Source organism: Diceros bicornis, chromosome 3 (genome assembly GCF_020826845.1).
Source record: "Diceros bicornis minor isolate mBicDic1 chromosome 3, mDicBic1.mat.cur, whole genome shotgun sequence".
NCBI classification, from domain to species: domain Eukaryota; kingdom Metazoa; phylum Chordata; class Mammalia; order Perissodactyla; family Rhinocerotidae; genus Diceros; species Diceros bicornis.
In genome coordinates, this window is record NC_080742.1 from 97,849,652 (window position 1) to 97,865,955 (window position 16,304).

General features: G+C 37.9%; 1 protein-coding gene across 14 annotated transcripts in view; it reads right to left on the reverse strand.

Moving 5' to 3' along the window:
• Positions 1–16,304, reverse strand: part of KMT2C (lysine methyltransferase 2C) — a 281,910-nt gene that overhangs the window by 217,422 nt on the left and 48,184 nt on the right. Inside the window, exon 1 of one of the 14 annotated variants that reach the window (XM_058533724.1) lies at positions 4,204–4,293. The exons of the other annotated variants lie outside the window; for them this stretch is intronic. The gene's annotated coding sequence lies outside the window, so the exon portion shown is untranslated. Of the gene's footprint in view, positions 1–4,203; positions 4,294–16,304 lie in introns of those variants that run through there. 14 annotated transcript variants of the gene reach the window in all.

Consider the following 16,304-nt stretch of genomic DNA (forward strand, 5'->3'; position numbering starts at 1 on the left):
ATACAACAATGAGAACGCAGTTATGCCACTGAACTGTACACTTAAAAATGGTACAATAAGGGCCGGCCCCGTGGCCAAGTGGTTGAAATTCATGCACTCTGCTTCGGCAGCCCCAGGTGTGTGGGTTCGGATCCCGGGCACAGACCTACACCACCTGTCAGCCAGGCTGTGGTGGCGTCCCACATACAAAATAGAGGAAGACTGGCACAGATGTTAGCTCAGGGCTAATCTTCCTCAAGCAAAAAAAGAAGAAGATTGGCAACAGATGTTAGCTCAGGGCGAGTCTTCCTCAGCCAAAGAAATGTTAAAATAGTAAGTTTTATGCTATATGTATTTTACCACAGTTTTTTTTAAATCAATGAAACCAAAATCTGATTCTTCGAAAAGATCAATAAAATTGATAAACTTTTAGCAAAACTGATAAAAAAAGAGAAGACGCAAGTTACAAATATCAGGAATGAAAAAGGGAATTTCACTATAGACCCAATAGACATTAAAAGGACAATAAAAGAATATTATAAACAACTCCACACACATAAGTTTGACATCTTCAGATGAAATGGACCAATTAATTACTCAAAGATAACAAACTACCAAAACTCATCCAAGATGAAACAGTAACTGAAGAGCCCTATAACTATTAAGGAAATTGAATTCATAGTATAAAATCTTTTGAAATAGCAATCTCCAGGCCCAGATGGTTTCACTGGCTAATCCTACCCAACATTCTAAGACGACAGAACACCAATTCTACAGAATCTCTTCCAGAAAATAGAAGAGGAGGGAACACTTCCCCATTCATCTTACAAAGTCAGCATTACCCTGAAACCAAAACCAGACAGTACAAAGAAACAAAACAGAGCAATACCCCAAATCAACAGTGACACAGAAATGCTCAAGAATCCATTAGCAATTCAAATTCCAGAACATAAAAAGAACAATACACCACAACCATATGGGGTTATCCCAGGAATGTGATGCTTGTTCAACATCCAAAAATCAATCAATGTAATCAACCATTCTAACAACCTAAATCACAGGTCAGCAAACTATGGCCCACAGGCCAAATCCCGCCCTGTACCTACTTTTGTAAATAATTTTATTGGAATACAGCCATGTACACTTATTTACATATTGTCTACATATGCTTTCATGCTACAACAGCAGATATAAGTAGTTACAATAGAGACCATATAGCCTGCAAAGCCTAAAATATTTACTATCTGATCCCATCACAAAAAAATGTGCCAACTTCTGGTCTAGAGAAGAGAAACCACATGATCATATCAATAGATGCAGGAAAAAAGCATTTGACAAAATATAGCATCTACTTGTGATAAAAACTCTCAGCAAAATAGGAATAGAGGAGAACTTCCTCAATCTGATAAAGGGCATCTACAAAAAATCTACATCTAAAATCATAGTTGATGGTGAAAGACTGAATGTCTTCACCTAAGATGGGGAACAAGGCAAGAATATCCACTTTCACAACTTTTATTTTCAGTCAGAACATTTTAGACAGTGTAAATAAGGCAAGAAAAGAAAAGAAAGGCATACAAATTGGGAAGGAAGAAATAACATTGTTCTTATTCTGAAACAACATAATTGTTTATTACATAGAAAATCAAAAAAAAATCTACAAAAAAAGCTCCTATTTCTAATAAGTAAGTTTAACAAGGCCCTAGGATACAAGGTCTGTATTCAAAAACCAAGCATATTTGTAAATGTTAGCAACGTACAATTGAAAACAGAAATAAAAAAACAATTCCATTTACAATAGTTACAACAAAAATGAAACATCTGGGGCTGGCCCAGTGGCACAGTGGTTAAGTTCACGTGCTCCGCTTCGGCAGCCCAGGGTTCGCAGGTTCGGATTCCGGGCACGGACCTAGACACCGCTCATCAAGCCATGCTGTGGCGGCATCCCATATACAAAATAGAGGGAGATGGACAAAGATGTTAGCTCAGGGCTAATCCTCCTCAGCAAAAAGAGGAAGATTGGCAATGGATGTTAGCTCAGAGCCAATCCTCCTCACCAAAAAAAAAAAAAAAAAGAAGAAGAAACATCTAATTATAAATCTAACAAAACAGATACAGAATGTGTGTTGAAAACTATAAACCACTGATGAAAGAAATCAAAGAAGTCCTAAATAAGTGGAGAGACAGGCCATGTTCTTAGATTGGAATACTCAACATAGTAAAGATGTTGATTTTTCCCCAAATGCATCTGTAGATTTAATATAATACCTATCAAATCCCAGGAGGCTATTTTAATATATAGACAAACTGATTCTAAAATGTACATAAGGGGCCAGCCCTGTGGTGTAGCGGTTAAGTCCTCGAGCTCCGCTTCAGCAACCCGGGGTTCACTGGTTTGGATCCTGGGCAGGGACCTACTCACTGCTCATCAAGGCATGCTGAGGTGGCATCCCACATAGAAGAACCAGAGGACCTACAACTAGGATATACAACTATGTACCAGGGCTTTCGGGAGAAAAAAGAAAAACAGGAAGAACAGCAATAGATGTTAGCTCAGGGCCAATCTTCCTCAAAAAATAAAAAGAAAGAAAGAAAGAAAGAAAAAGAAAATGTACATAAAAAGCAAATGGAACTAGAATAGCTAAAACAATTTTGAAAAACTTAAAGGAATCTCACTATCTGATTATAAAATCTACTATAAAGCAATAGTATTCAAGACAGCATGATACTGGTGAAGGTACAAACAAGAGAATAGAGTCTTTTGATAACAGTGTAAAAAAAATTTAATAGAAGAATAAGACTGGACTTTTCAACAAAAGGTGCTGGAAAAATTAAACATTCATATGCACACACAAAAAAATGAACCTTAACCTAAAACCTCACATCTTACATAAAAATTAACTCAAAATGGATCATAAATGTAAGTGGAAAACATAATACTATAAAACTTTTAGAAGAAAACATGAGAAATCATCACGCCCTGGGGTTAGGCAAAGAGTTCTTACATATGATACCAGAAGCAATCCATATGAACCAAACACAATCCATAAAAGAAAAAACTAGGGGCCTGCCTGGTGGTGCAAGCAGTTGAGTGTGCGTGCTCCCTTGCGGCGGCCTGGGGTTCGCCAGTTCAAATCCCGGGCACGCACCAACGCACCGCTTGTTAAGCCATGCTGTAGCGGCGTCCCATATAAAGTGGAGGAAGATGGGCACAGATGTTAGCCCAGGGCCAGTCGTCCTCAGCAAAAAAGAGGAGGATTGGCATCACATGTTAGCTCAGGGCTGGTCTTCCTCACAAAAAAAAAAAAAATAGAAAGAAAAAAATAATAAATTGGACTGCATCCGAATTTAAAACTTTTATTCAGTGAAAAGCACCATTAAAAGAATGAAAACACAAGCTACAGATTAGGAGAAAGTATTTTCAAATCACATAACCAACTTGCATCCAGAATATATAAAGAATTCACAAAAAACAATAAAAACAACAGTATTTAGGGGCCGGCCTGGTGGCGCAAGCGGTTAAGTGCATGCACTCTGCTGCAGTGGCCCGGGGTTCACTGGTTCAGATCCCGGGTGCAGCTTGGCAAGCCATGCTGTGGCGGCATCCCATATAAAGTGGAGGAAGATGGGCACGGATGTTAGCCCAGGGCCAGTCTTCCTCAGCAAAAAAAAGAGGAGGATTGGCAGATGTTAGCACAGGGCTGATCTCCTCACCAAAAAAAAAAAAAAAAAAAACAGTATTTAAAAATGGGCAAAGCACTTGAACAGACACTTCATCAAAGAGGATATAAAGATGACAAATAAGCACACACAAAGACAGTCATCAGTCATTAGGAAAATGATCATTAAAACCATAATGAGGGCCGGCCCTGTGGCTTAGCGGTTAAGTGTGCGCGCTCCACTGCTGGCGGCCCGGGTTCGGATCCCGGGCGCACACCGACGCACCGCTTCTCCGGCCATGCTGAGGCCACGTCCCACATACAGCAACTAGAAGGATGTACAGCTATGACATACAACTATCTACTGGGGCTTTGGGGGAAAAAAATAAATAAATAAAAAAAAACCATAATGAGACACCATTACATATCTATTAGAATGGCTAAAATGAAAAATACTGACAATACCAAGTGTTGACAAGAATAAAGAGCAACTAGAATTCTCATACATTGCTGACAGGAACAATATGACCATTTCTTACAAAGCTAAACACACATATATACTTACCAAATGACCTAGTAATCCCAATCCTGGGTATTTACCCCAGAAAACTGCAAATTTATGTTCACACAAATACCTGTAAAAAATGTTTGTATCATTTATTCATAATTACTAAAAATAGGTGAATGGATAAACAAACTGTGGTACAGCCATACAATGGAATACTACTCAGCAATAAAAACACAAAAACTAACGATAGATGCAACAACTTAGATGATCTTAAAGACACTACATGAGTTAAAGATGCCAGTCTCAAGAGGGTACCCACTGCATCATTCTATCTATACGACATTCTCAAAAAGATAAAACTATAATGATGGAGAACAAATCAGTGGTTGCCAGTTTTAGGGGCATGGTAGGGTCTGATTATAAGAGGAGAACACAGGGTCACTAATGAACAGGGTAACCATACACACAATTGGGTTTGCCTGGACAGTTCCAGTTTAGGCCTGTCATCCTGGCATAATGATTTACTGTGTTCCTGCCACATTCACAAGTGTCTTGGTCTGGCCAATAAACTACCTAATTACTCCACCAAGGACTACAACTTGCCAATTCCAATGGGTAATTCTCAATCTCTCAGATGCCCAAGAGACAAGTGATCATTTTCTCCTTGGCTTCTTGAACATAACTCTCTTGATTCTTCTATCACACTGGCTGCTGCTTCTCACTTTCTTTGCCGGTTCCTCCTCGTCTTTATTGACTTCTAAATAGTAGAGTGTCCAGGCCTTGGTCATTACACCACTTCTCTAATACACAACAGGCTCATTCCCTGGGTAATCTCACCTAGTCTCTTTATGTACCTGCTGTTAACTCCCAAATTCCTCCATTCTCTACCTCTCCAATGAATTACAACTCATATTTAATTGTCTACTCAACATCTCCACTTGGAGTCAAACAAGCATCTCAAAGTTAACATGTCAAAAACCAAATCTGATCCCACACCGTACCCTCTGGGGAAATTTGCTTTTTCCCGTATTTCCCGCCTCAGTAAATAGTGGCACCAATCACCAGAGTAGCTCAGTTCCACAACTTTAGGTTCCTCTCTCTTATACCTCATACATCATATCAGTAAATCCTGTCAGCTCTACCTTCAAAATACATTCCAAATACGAAAACTTCTCACTAGTTACACTAACAGCCTAAAGTCACCATCATTTTTTCTGTTGCTGCTACAATTATGAATTATACAACTAACCTTTACTGAGCAGTTAGTACATAAGAGGTACCATTCTATTCCTATCTCTGTTCTACAGATGAATAAAAGGAAGCTCAGGGAAGATAATGAACACGCCCAAATTTAATAGGTCTAGCTTCACAGCCAAGATTCTTAACCATTGGCTGTTTTGCTGTCAGTGGCTTCCCTGTTTCCACTCTAACTTACCTACAATGCTCTCCAGACAATTCTGAATGATCTTTTTTTTTTTTTTGTGAGGACGATCAGCTCTGAGCTAACATCTATTGCCAATCCTCCTCCTTTTTTTTTCCCCCCCCCAAAGCCCCAGTAGATAGTTGTATGTCATAGCTGCACATCCTTCTAGTTGCTGTATGTGGGACGCCACCTCAGCATGGCCCAACAAGTGGTGCATCGGTGCGCGCCCGGGATCCAAACCCAGGCCGCCAGCAGCGGAGCGCGCGCACTTACCCGCTAAGCCACAGGGCCGGCCCCCCGAATGATGTTTTTAAATCTTCAATCAAATCAGGTGGCTCTCTTCATCTCAATCCTCCAATGGTTTCTCTTCCCACCTAGAATAAATGCAAAGTCTTTACGTCCTACAAGGCCCTAGATGCTGTGGCTCTCCTGGTCACCCTGATCTCAAATGCCAACATTCTCTCCCGCACACTGCTGTTCTGCTACACTGACCACTATGCTCTTTCAGGAACACATCTAAGACGCCCCACTTCAAGGCCTGCGTATTTATGGATTCCTCTGCCTAGAGCACTCTCCTCCCAGACATTCACATGCTTCTCCTCCTTAATTCAGGTTTCTGATGAACTGTCACATCCTCAGAGAAGACTTTTCTTACCAGCAAATCCACAAACTAGGACCTGTCACTCGCTGTCCATTTCCTTGCTTCATTCTTGTTCATATCTGACATAAATTATATTTATTTGTTGTTTTATTAATCTGTCTCAAACTAGAATGTAATCTCCATGAGGGCTGGAACTTTGTTCTATTCACTACTGCATTCCCAATACCTAACAGCACTAGACATAACACAGGCACTCAATACATGCTTTGTTGAATGAATACAATAGTTCTATAACTCAGGAGAAAAAATATGGATTTAATAACTAGAATTGAGATAACTACCTAACCATTCTGAAGATAAGCAAGTTATTGTTTTGCCTCCCACTGAAGAGAAAAACAAAATTTCATATGGAGTCAAACTTTAAAAGAAAGCCACGTAACATAATACTGAATGTTGTGTCATTAAGGTAAATAAAAAGAAATAAGTTTTAACACCACAAGGGAGACAAAACGGTCATCGTTAGCAGATAACATCACCAATATCTACTCAGAAAATATAAGTTAATCAACTAGAAAGCTAAAAGAGTTCCATAAGATTGTCAGATCAACATAGTAACATATAAACATCAATAATTTTCCTACACATCATGCTGAACAAACAGCAGCAATAATCAATTTAAATGTAATGAAAAGAAATACAACAACAATCAAGTTACTAGGAATAACTTTAATGAGAAATATATAATTTTACTATGGACATAAAGGAAGAATGAACTAAACTGAGAGACAAGCCTAACAGAAAAAGGGATAAGGAAACAAACAATTCATAGACAAAATGAATCGACCTATAAAATATGACAGTGTTCAACCTCACCAAGTAATTGGAGAAATCAAACACTGACATGGAAAATGAAAAACACTGATAATGTTCAGTGACAGTAGGAATACAGGACAAAGGCTCACACATAACAATTAGCAAGGATGTAAATGGTACAGCACATACTGTAAGGCAATTCAGCAATATCTATCAAAATATAAAATATGCACACCATTTGATCTATCAATTTCATGTCTACAAATCTATCCTACCTCGTGTGCATAAATACATAAGTAATATAGATATATATGACATTGCTCACTATAGCATAAAAAACATAAAAGCCAATCATCAAAGGGAATATTTAAATAAAGTATGCTCTATCCATTCAATGATTTTCAGTCTCTAAATAGTCACTAAAAACAATGAGGTAGATCTATTGTACTAATATAAAAAAATCTCTAAGACATGTTTTCATGAGAAAAAGTACATTACAGAATATATTTGATTCCATGAGTGTTTCTAAGTGTACACAAATGTATAAATATGCATATATGTTTTATAAGTGTGTATATTTGTTTTGTGGTTTCCTCCAGAGTTATGAAAGAAAATTGAGGGCCAAGGAAGAGCCTTTCATTTTTTACTCCTCATGAGTTTTTTATAAAGAGCACATATTCATCTATAATTTAATAAACGGGAGAGGGGTTAAAAAGATGATGTTTTCCCTTGGGAACCACTGGGAGGGTGTTTTATCTTTTATGCTTCAGTAATTCAGGGGTTATTTTTTATCCTACTCTATACAGCAAACTTTCCAAAATCAGACAGTTAATGCATGTAATGATACTTCTTAGGAGTCATATGCAAAAATAAAGAAATCGTTTACAGTGTCTGGGGTTTGTTTATAATGACAGTTAGAAATGCCTCTGTGATTAGAGCCTATGACCTAATTTTCAACCTCTGATACTTCTAATCATTACTGAGTCCATATAATGCCAGAAATTACCTGGAAACTGAAAATTTGTACCAACTATCATTTGGATTATAACAAGCCAAAAAAATCCTTGTGACTGTTTTGTTCAATAATTTGACTTATGGGGCCACCCGGTGGCGCAGTGGTTAAGTGCGTGCACTGCGCTGCTGGCGGCCCAGGGGTTCGCAGGTTCGGATCCCGGGCACACACCGAGGCATCGCTTGTCAAGTCATGCTGTGGCAGCGTCCCATATAAAGTAGAGGAAGATGGCACGTATGTTATGTTAGCCCAGGGCCAGTCTTCCTCAAGAAAAAAGGGGAGGATTGGCATCAGATGTTAGCTCAGGGCTAGTCCTCCTCACACAAAAAAAATAATTTGACTTATATCTACATAAATGAATATATACATATACATACACACACAATAAAAATCAAGTCACAGCATTATTGTTCTATACCATTCAGAGTATAATTTGACCCTTAAGCCACCTCAAATATTCATAAATAATTTTTCTTAAAAATATTACTAATACAGTAATATTTTTAAAAGAGAAAAAACAAATTCTCAATAGAAAAACAAAGAACATGACAAGCAATTGAAAAAGAGAATGAAATGGTCTTTAAACATGAGACGTTCAACCTCACTAACAATTTTAGAAATGGAAATTAAAGCAAGGAGGTATCATTTTACATATCAAATTAGCAGAGTGATAACACCTTCACCTGAGCACATTACAGGAAAAGAGACACTAGTAGGAGTGTAAATTGGACAACCATACCAAAAATATCATATATGAGCAGAGAATACAGCTCTTATTTAGTCTCGTGTCAAAAAGGTTTTGAAGAAAAATCCAAATTATAATTATAAAGACTAAAACATGATGCAAGTAATTGTCAAGGCAAATTTATGTAGTAATAAGGACATTATAGCCAAAGCAAAGAAGGTAAAAATCAAGCAAAGAAAAATCAAGAGTAATTTAATATTCCCATTAAATAGCCAGTAATCATCACAGCAGCTCAAAATGGGCATAGTCAATTAAACTGGCACCACCCCTCCTACATAATAAGTGTGAAATCTTCATAGTCAGGTGTTCTGATAGCTGACAGTTACAGTAGTGTCTACATGTGTGACTGTTTAGCTAAGTTCAAAGACTAGAACATTTGGAGTGAGGGGGAAGTATGTATCATAATTACCATAAATAAAAACAAAACCTTTTAAGGAATACCTAAAGATATTACTTTTTTATTGTTGTTTTGTTAACACTTTGCAATCAAAGAGTTGACAGGAGTACGTACAGAATTTTCCAATGATGGATAGTAGTGAAGTTTGAACATTTGTTAAGAATAACAGTTCAAAAACAGAAAAAAACACTAGGAAGAGATCTATACAAAGATCAATTTTTCAGAAGGTCCGAAGAAGGTTCAGAATTAAAAATAATGACAAACTTTAAAACTAACATCCATTTTGTTTACCTAAAATTTCCTTTTAAATAAATCTTCTTAGTGGGAGGGGTCTGTGGGAACTGCACATTCTGTACAATTCCATAAACCTAAAACTGCCCTAAAGAATTAAGTCTATTAAAAAAAAAATGTATTGACCCATTAAAGAAAAATCTTGTATTCTAGTAAACTACTTTCAAAAGGATAAAGGAAAGTACTAAAATTATTGTGGAGAAGGGAAATTAATTTACAAAAGATTAAGAATCAAAACTGCACTAGGGGTGACATCAGCATCACGGCAGAGTGAGCTCTCCCCTTAGACTCTCCCCCCTTAAGATAAAACAAAAATGACATTTATATACCAACAGAAGACATTCACACAACACAAAAGACGTCTGAGAGACCCACACAGCCTTATACCTGAAGGTAGAGGTGCTGGAACCCCTGGAGGAAGTAGAAGGAGCATTATTCACTACAGTCAAGAAGCAGAAGCAACCCAAGTGTCCCTCGACTGATGACTGAATAAAGAAGATGTGGTATGTATATATATACACACATACACACACACACACACACACACACACACACACACACACACAATGGAATACTACTCAGCCATAAAAAAAAGACAAAATCATCCCATTTGCAACAACATGGATGGACCCTGAGGGTATTATGTTAAGTGAAATAAGCCAGACAGAAAAAGACAAACACTGTATGATTTCACTCATATGTGGAAGATTAACACACGGACAGCGAGAACAGTTTGGTGGTTACCAGGGCAAAGGGGGGTTCGGGGTGGGCACAAGCAGTGACGGGACGCATTTATATCGTGACTGACCAACAATAATGTACAACTAAAATTTCACAATGCCATAAACTATTATGACATCAATAAAAAAACTGCACTAAATTTCTCAATAGAAATATTGCAAGTGGAAATTCAAAATAAAAACAAACACGGAAGGGGCAAAAAGAATTTGACAAATAATAAGTATAAAATAAGATGGTATAAAGAAATCCAAACATACATTAATAACTATAAAACATGTAAAGGAACTCAAGTCTCCAGTAGAAAGACAAAATACCAGACTAAGTTTATAAACAACACACAGTTTTAAGCTATGAAGAGACATCTAAACATAAAGAAAAAAGAACAGTTGAAATAAAGTCAGAGAAAAAGACTGAAAAGGTGTTCAATCTCACAAATAATCAGAAAAATGAAATCTAAAACAATATTATTTCTCACTTATTGTATTGGAAATTTTTTAAATCTGATAATACCAACAGCTGGTAAGAAACTAAAGCAACAGAGTCTTTCAGACTCTAATTGATAGGAGTGTGAATTGATATAATTATTTTGAAAAACACTCAACACTACTCAGTAAAGCTGACCTATGTATATATGTACCTTAGATGCACTGGCACGGCTTTTAACCATGACTGAGAGTAAGAAATATATTTTAAATTGTGACCAAGTACATACACAAAATACTACACAGAAGTAAAGGTATCTTTCAAAGAGGTGGGCGAATTTTCAGAAAAACAAAACTGAGAGATTTTTATACCACCACAAGACACCAACCAATTACCTTCTAAAGTTTCAATAAGAAAAACTTTCCCAGAAGGAAAATCTGAGATGTAAGAAGGAATGGTAAAGAAAGAAAAGCGTGAACTTGTCACTCTTTCTAAACAAACACTGGCTGCGGAAAGAAGACTAATAATAATGTCTGATTTATGAGGTTATACAGAGGACAAAGACGCTGGACAACAAGAGCACGCAGGTCAGAAGGCAGGGTGATCAGAGGTAAAGCATTTTAAGATCGTTACTGTTCAGGAGTAAGGTGACTGATTCCTGTTACATTTTAGATGAATATTTATGCTAATTATTTCTAGAAGAGACACAAAAACAATACACATGGAATGTATAACTACCAAAGGGGAAGATCGAAAATGAGATGGAATATGGAAAAAAAACTCAGTCCAGAAGTAGAATGAATAAACTACAGTTATTCACATAAAAGAAAAAAGCAAGTTGGAGAAGTCTGTATACAGTATATACAACATATGATTCCATTACGATAAAGTTTAAAAGCAGGCAAATCTAAACATACATTATATAGGAACACAAACATATATGGTTTTTAAAAACTATAAAGAGAACCAAGAAAATGTTAAACACAAACTTCAGAGTGATTACTCTGGAAGGGAAGGAGGGGTGTGAGCACGGAGAGGCATTTAGGGGACTTCAAAGAATACTGGGTAATATTCTATTTCTTAAACTATAAGGTAAGTTACATAAATGCTTGTTATTCTTTAAGCTATATAAAATTACATGTAGAAGAAAGGAATATGAAATTTCACAATTTAAAAAATTAACTTAAAAAGGAATCTCCTTCCACTCCAAATATCCCAGATTCTTCCAATCCTTAATTACAGACTTCTAAAATGTCCTTGACTACATGTCTCCTCCTCTTTTGCCAGGGCCTATTCAACTTAGTACTATTAATTAAGTCCTACCTTGACATCTCTTTTACAGATGCCTTTCATTATTATCTAAACTGTGATTTGTTAATGAACTATTCAAGCAATGTGTTTTGTTTTTCTTTTCTTTTTACTTTTTGTTTCCCATCTATACTGTAAGCTCCCTAAGGCAGACATACTTCTTTTGAGCTTCTCACCCTGCCTAAAACCTGCCAGACTTTTTTTGTTCAAAGTAGATATTTAGATATTCATTCATTTTCACACTCAATTCTAGATTTACATCAGCATATAACTGGATATTTACTTCCCTGTCTCATGTTCCTTAACCAGTTAATATGAAACAATAACCATGAACCATGCAGCCCAATCAACAAACTCAAGTTCCAATATTTTCTTCACTCTGAAACAAATATTTTCTTCAGTAAATTAAGTCAGAAGTCTTGGGTTTTTTGGGAACTGCATCTTAATTTTCGTGTGTTCTATTTTCAACTTCAGTGAAATACAGATACAAACTCACTGATCTCCTTTAAAAACTTACAAGGAATCAAATAAAATGAAATATATAAAAGTTGTTCAGTTTCTCCCTCATCGAAGAAACCCCTCCTGAACTCTTCCTTTCATAGCCTAGCTACCAGAAAGAATCCAACACACTGTCTTCCTTCACTTTCTCATCTCCTACTCACTCCTCAATCCAAGGCCCTCACACCACCAATGAACCTTCTTTCAAGGCCACTCTTTGAGCAGTTTCTAAACTCCATCTTCCCATTCTTCCAGTTGAACCAGTTTTCCCAAACCATTTTGCAGATGTAAAAAAAAAAAAAAAAAACCTATTTACAAACTGAAATATATATTGATAATTTGAAATCTAGAACTTGTTTCAAAATAACCAGGGAGGGGTGGGGAGACATAGGAAGGTGAGAAGAGGGGAGGGGAATAACAGGCACAGATGAAACACGACTGATTAATTACAAGGGGATAACTGTTAAAACCAGGTGATGGGAACATGGAGGGGTTCAATATAAAATCTACTTGATCACAGTTGCATGACTAAAAGTGCATCTAAAGTAGTATCATAAAATCTTGATATTAGCAGGACCTGTTCAACTTGTTACCCAATGGATGAATTCCTCCTATAATATCCCAAATAAGATATCCAGCCTCTATTTCAATCTATACACAGTATATAACAACAACCCCCAGATGGAGATACAAGCATGAATAAGAGACATTCATCAAACTTTAGGAATGTGTACATGGGAAATAATAGAATGTCCCAAGTGCAGAGAAAGCAGACAAATAGGTTAGCTGGGAGAGGGGAGACTACTTCATGATTAGTCAAGACTTCACAAAGGATGGGTAGGATTTCAGACTGGAAAATTGGAAAGGAATGAAAGTGGGGAAAGCCAGGGGAGGAAAGTAATTCAGGTAGCAAGAATGGCTTGAGTAGGCAGAAGTGAGGGTAAAATTCAGCCATACTCAGAGGAGTACAAATAAGTGTTGACAGGTAAGGTGGACACAGGATATAGAAAGGACTTGAATGACAAGCTAAGAAGTTTGAACAAAATTCAGCAGACAGGCTCTGAAAGTTTTACAGCAAAAAAGCATCTGAACCAAGGGATATGATAGAAAAAATAACCTCATCAATTTAATAATCCAGATTAGAAAATGAGACCTGAAAGAACCGTTCAATGGACATCTCACTCTGTGGTAAAGCAGCTTGAACAGTCACAAAGTTTTGTTTGGGTTTTAATTCAAAGCCAAAATCCAATTATTCATTTATTCAACAAATATTTGAGTGCTGGGTATGTGCTAGTCACTGTTGTAGGCATGCCAATAATTTTTATTTAGTAGTCCTGGTTTTGTACTGTAGAGCAGTGTCTCCCCCAGGACAATTAGCAATGTCTGAAGACATCTGTAGGTAGAGTTCAGGGATGCTGCTCAACATCCCTCAACGCACAGCACAGACCCCCACAGTGAGGAATTAGCCAGCCCAAAATGTCAACAGTGCCAAGGATGAGAAACCCTGCTCTAAAGCAGCACATTCTATTCTCTCTTCCTAAGTAACTGTTTAATATACGTTACCTTCCATTTTTTCCTACTTGTGTTCTACAATAGAGACCTTAAAATATCTTAAGAAATGCACAACACCATTTTAATAATTTGGCAAGGGGAATTAAACATACCATGAATCTTGAGATTTGGTTTAAAATTTTTTTATAGGCTAAATTTTACAATAACATTTAGAAATAAAATTGTCTTTCTCTCCTGACATCTGTTGTTCTTAAAAACTCAGGCTAAAATCTTCAAGTAATGTCTGATTATTCCTTTTCCTTTTGTGTCCCTGCAGCAATCAATCACCACATCCTGCCACTTCTTTCCATGTGATGTCTCACATCTCAATGTATCCCTTTCTACTCCCAGTGCTGACATCTGAAATATTTACTCACTGTTTACTCTGGAGCTCTCAGGATGTCTGTGTCTGTCTCCCTCCCTTCCAAGCTATCCTACTCACTAACACTGCACTTTTCACCTGCTCAAAATTCCATAAGATTGTCTAGAACATACCAAGTAAGAACCCAGTATGGAAGCTTGGCGTTCAAGGCCTGTTTTCAATAACTGGCCACAATCCACCTTTCCAATTCCTCTTCCCACTGCACCCCTCAGGAATATCCTTTCTCAGAAAAATGAGTTATTCTGGGGCACACAAGCAACTTTTCCAGGTCAGAGAAATCAAAAGCCACTCAGGCCTCATTCAGGCAAAAGATATGCTTTCAACTCAGAAGAGCAAGAGGGATCAACTTATAGGGAATCCTGATCTACCCACAGTTCTTTTTTAAGCAAGACAACCCCTCAGCTCACGCCACTGTCCTTACTAACATTTGCCTTTCCACCTCTCTGAACTCATCTTACTCTTCAAATCTACCATCTTTTCAAACAATTCTCACAACATCATACAGTCATCTCTACCACCACCATCTGGCCCACTGCACCCCAACCTCCCCCATACCTGTGGCTCTCAGGCCATTTTACTTATTGGCAATGAACGTGTCATTTCCTTTTTACTAGTTATCTTTTATACTCAGACAGTTAAAATTATGATTGATTTGGGGGCCAGCCCAGTAGTGTAGTGGTCAAATTCGCATGCTCCACTTCAGCAGCCCAGGGTTCACGGGTTCAGATCCTGGGAACAGACATACGCACCGCTCATCAAGCCATGCTGTGGCGGTGACCCACACACAAAATAGAGGAAGATTGTTAGCTCAGGGACAATCTTCCTCACCAAAAAAAGAATTATGATTGATTCATTTGTAAGCAGAATGGGGGGCAGGAAGGGTATTTACATTCCCAAAGCAATCTTGAATGCTCTTTTATTATTTTTTCTTTTTTATAATTTTATTTATTTTTTTCCCCCAAAGCCCCAGTAGATAGTTGTATGTCATAGCTGCACATCCTTCTAGTTGCTGTATGTGGGACGCGGCCTCAGTGTGGCCGGAGAAGTGGTGCATCGGTGCGCACCCGGGATCTGAACCCCGGCTGCCAGCAGCATAGCACGCGCACCTAACCGCTAAGCCACGGGGCCGGCCCTAATTTTATTTATTTATTTTTCCCCCAAAGCCCCAGTAGATAGTTGTATGTCATAGCTGCACATCCTTCTAGTTGCTGTATGTGGGACGCAGCCTCAGCATGGCCAGACAAGCCGGTGCGTCAGTGCGCGCCCGGGATCCGAACCCAGGCTGCCAGCAGCGGAGAGCGCACACTTAACCGCTAAGCCACGGGGCGGGCCCCTTCAATGCTCTTTTATTAAAGACCTTTTTTTTTTTTTTTTTGCGAGGAAGATCAGCCCTGAGCTAACATCCATGCTAATCCTCCTCTTTTTGCCGAGGAAGACTGGCCCTGGGCTAACATCTGTGCCCATCTTCCTCTACTTTATATGGGATGCCGCCACAGCATGGCTTGACGAGCGATGCGTCAGTGCGTGCCAGGGATCCAAACCTGGGAACCCTGGGCCACCGAAGCAGAGTGCGTGCACTTAACCACTGTGCCACCAGGCCTGCCCCTAAAGACTTTTTTTAAAATCACAATTCCCAGAATTGGCAAGGGAAGAGATAAACAAGTATATTCATATATTACTGGTAGAGTACAAATTGGTACAATTATGTTATAGTGATATTTGTCAATATTAAAAGTCTTCAAAAATCTATATAACCTTTGGCCCAGGAATTCCACTTGGGAATTTATCATGAGTAAACCATAAAGTACACAAAGATTTAACTATACAGATAATCATCTGCACATTGCTTCTAACTCTCAAAGACTGGAAAAAACTACCTTGTCCAACAAGAAAAGATTTCAAATGAATCGTTTATTTAAGCCACATAATACTTTGCAGCTACTAAAATCTCACAGTACTGTGGTTACTGACGT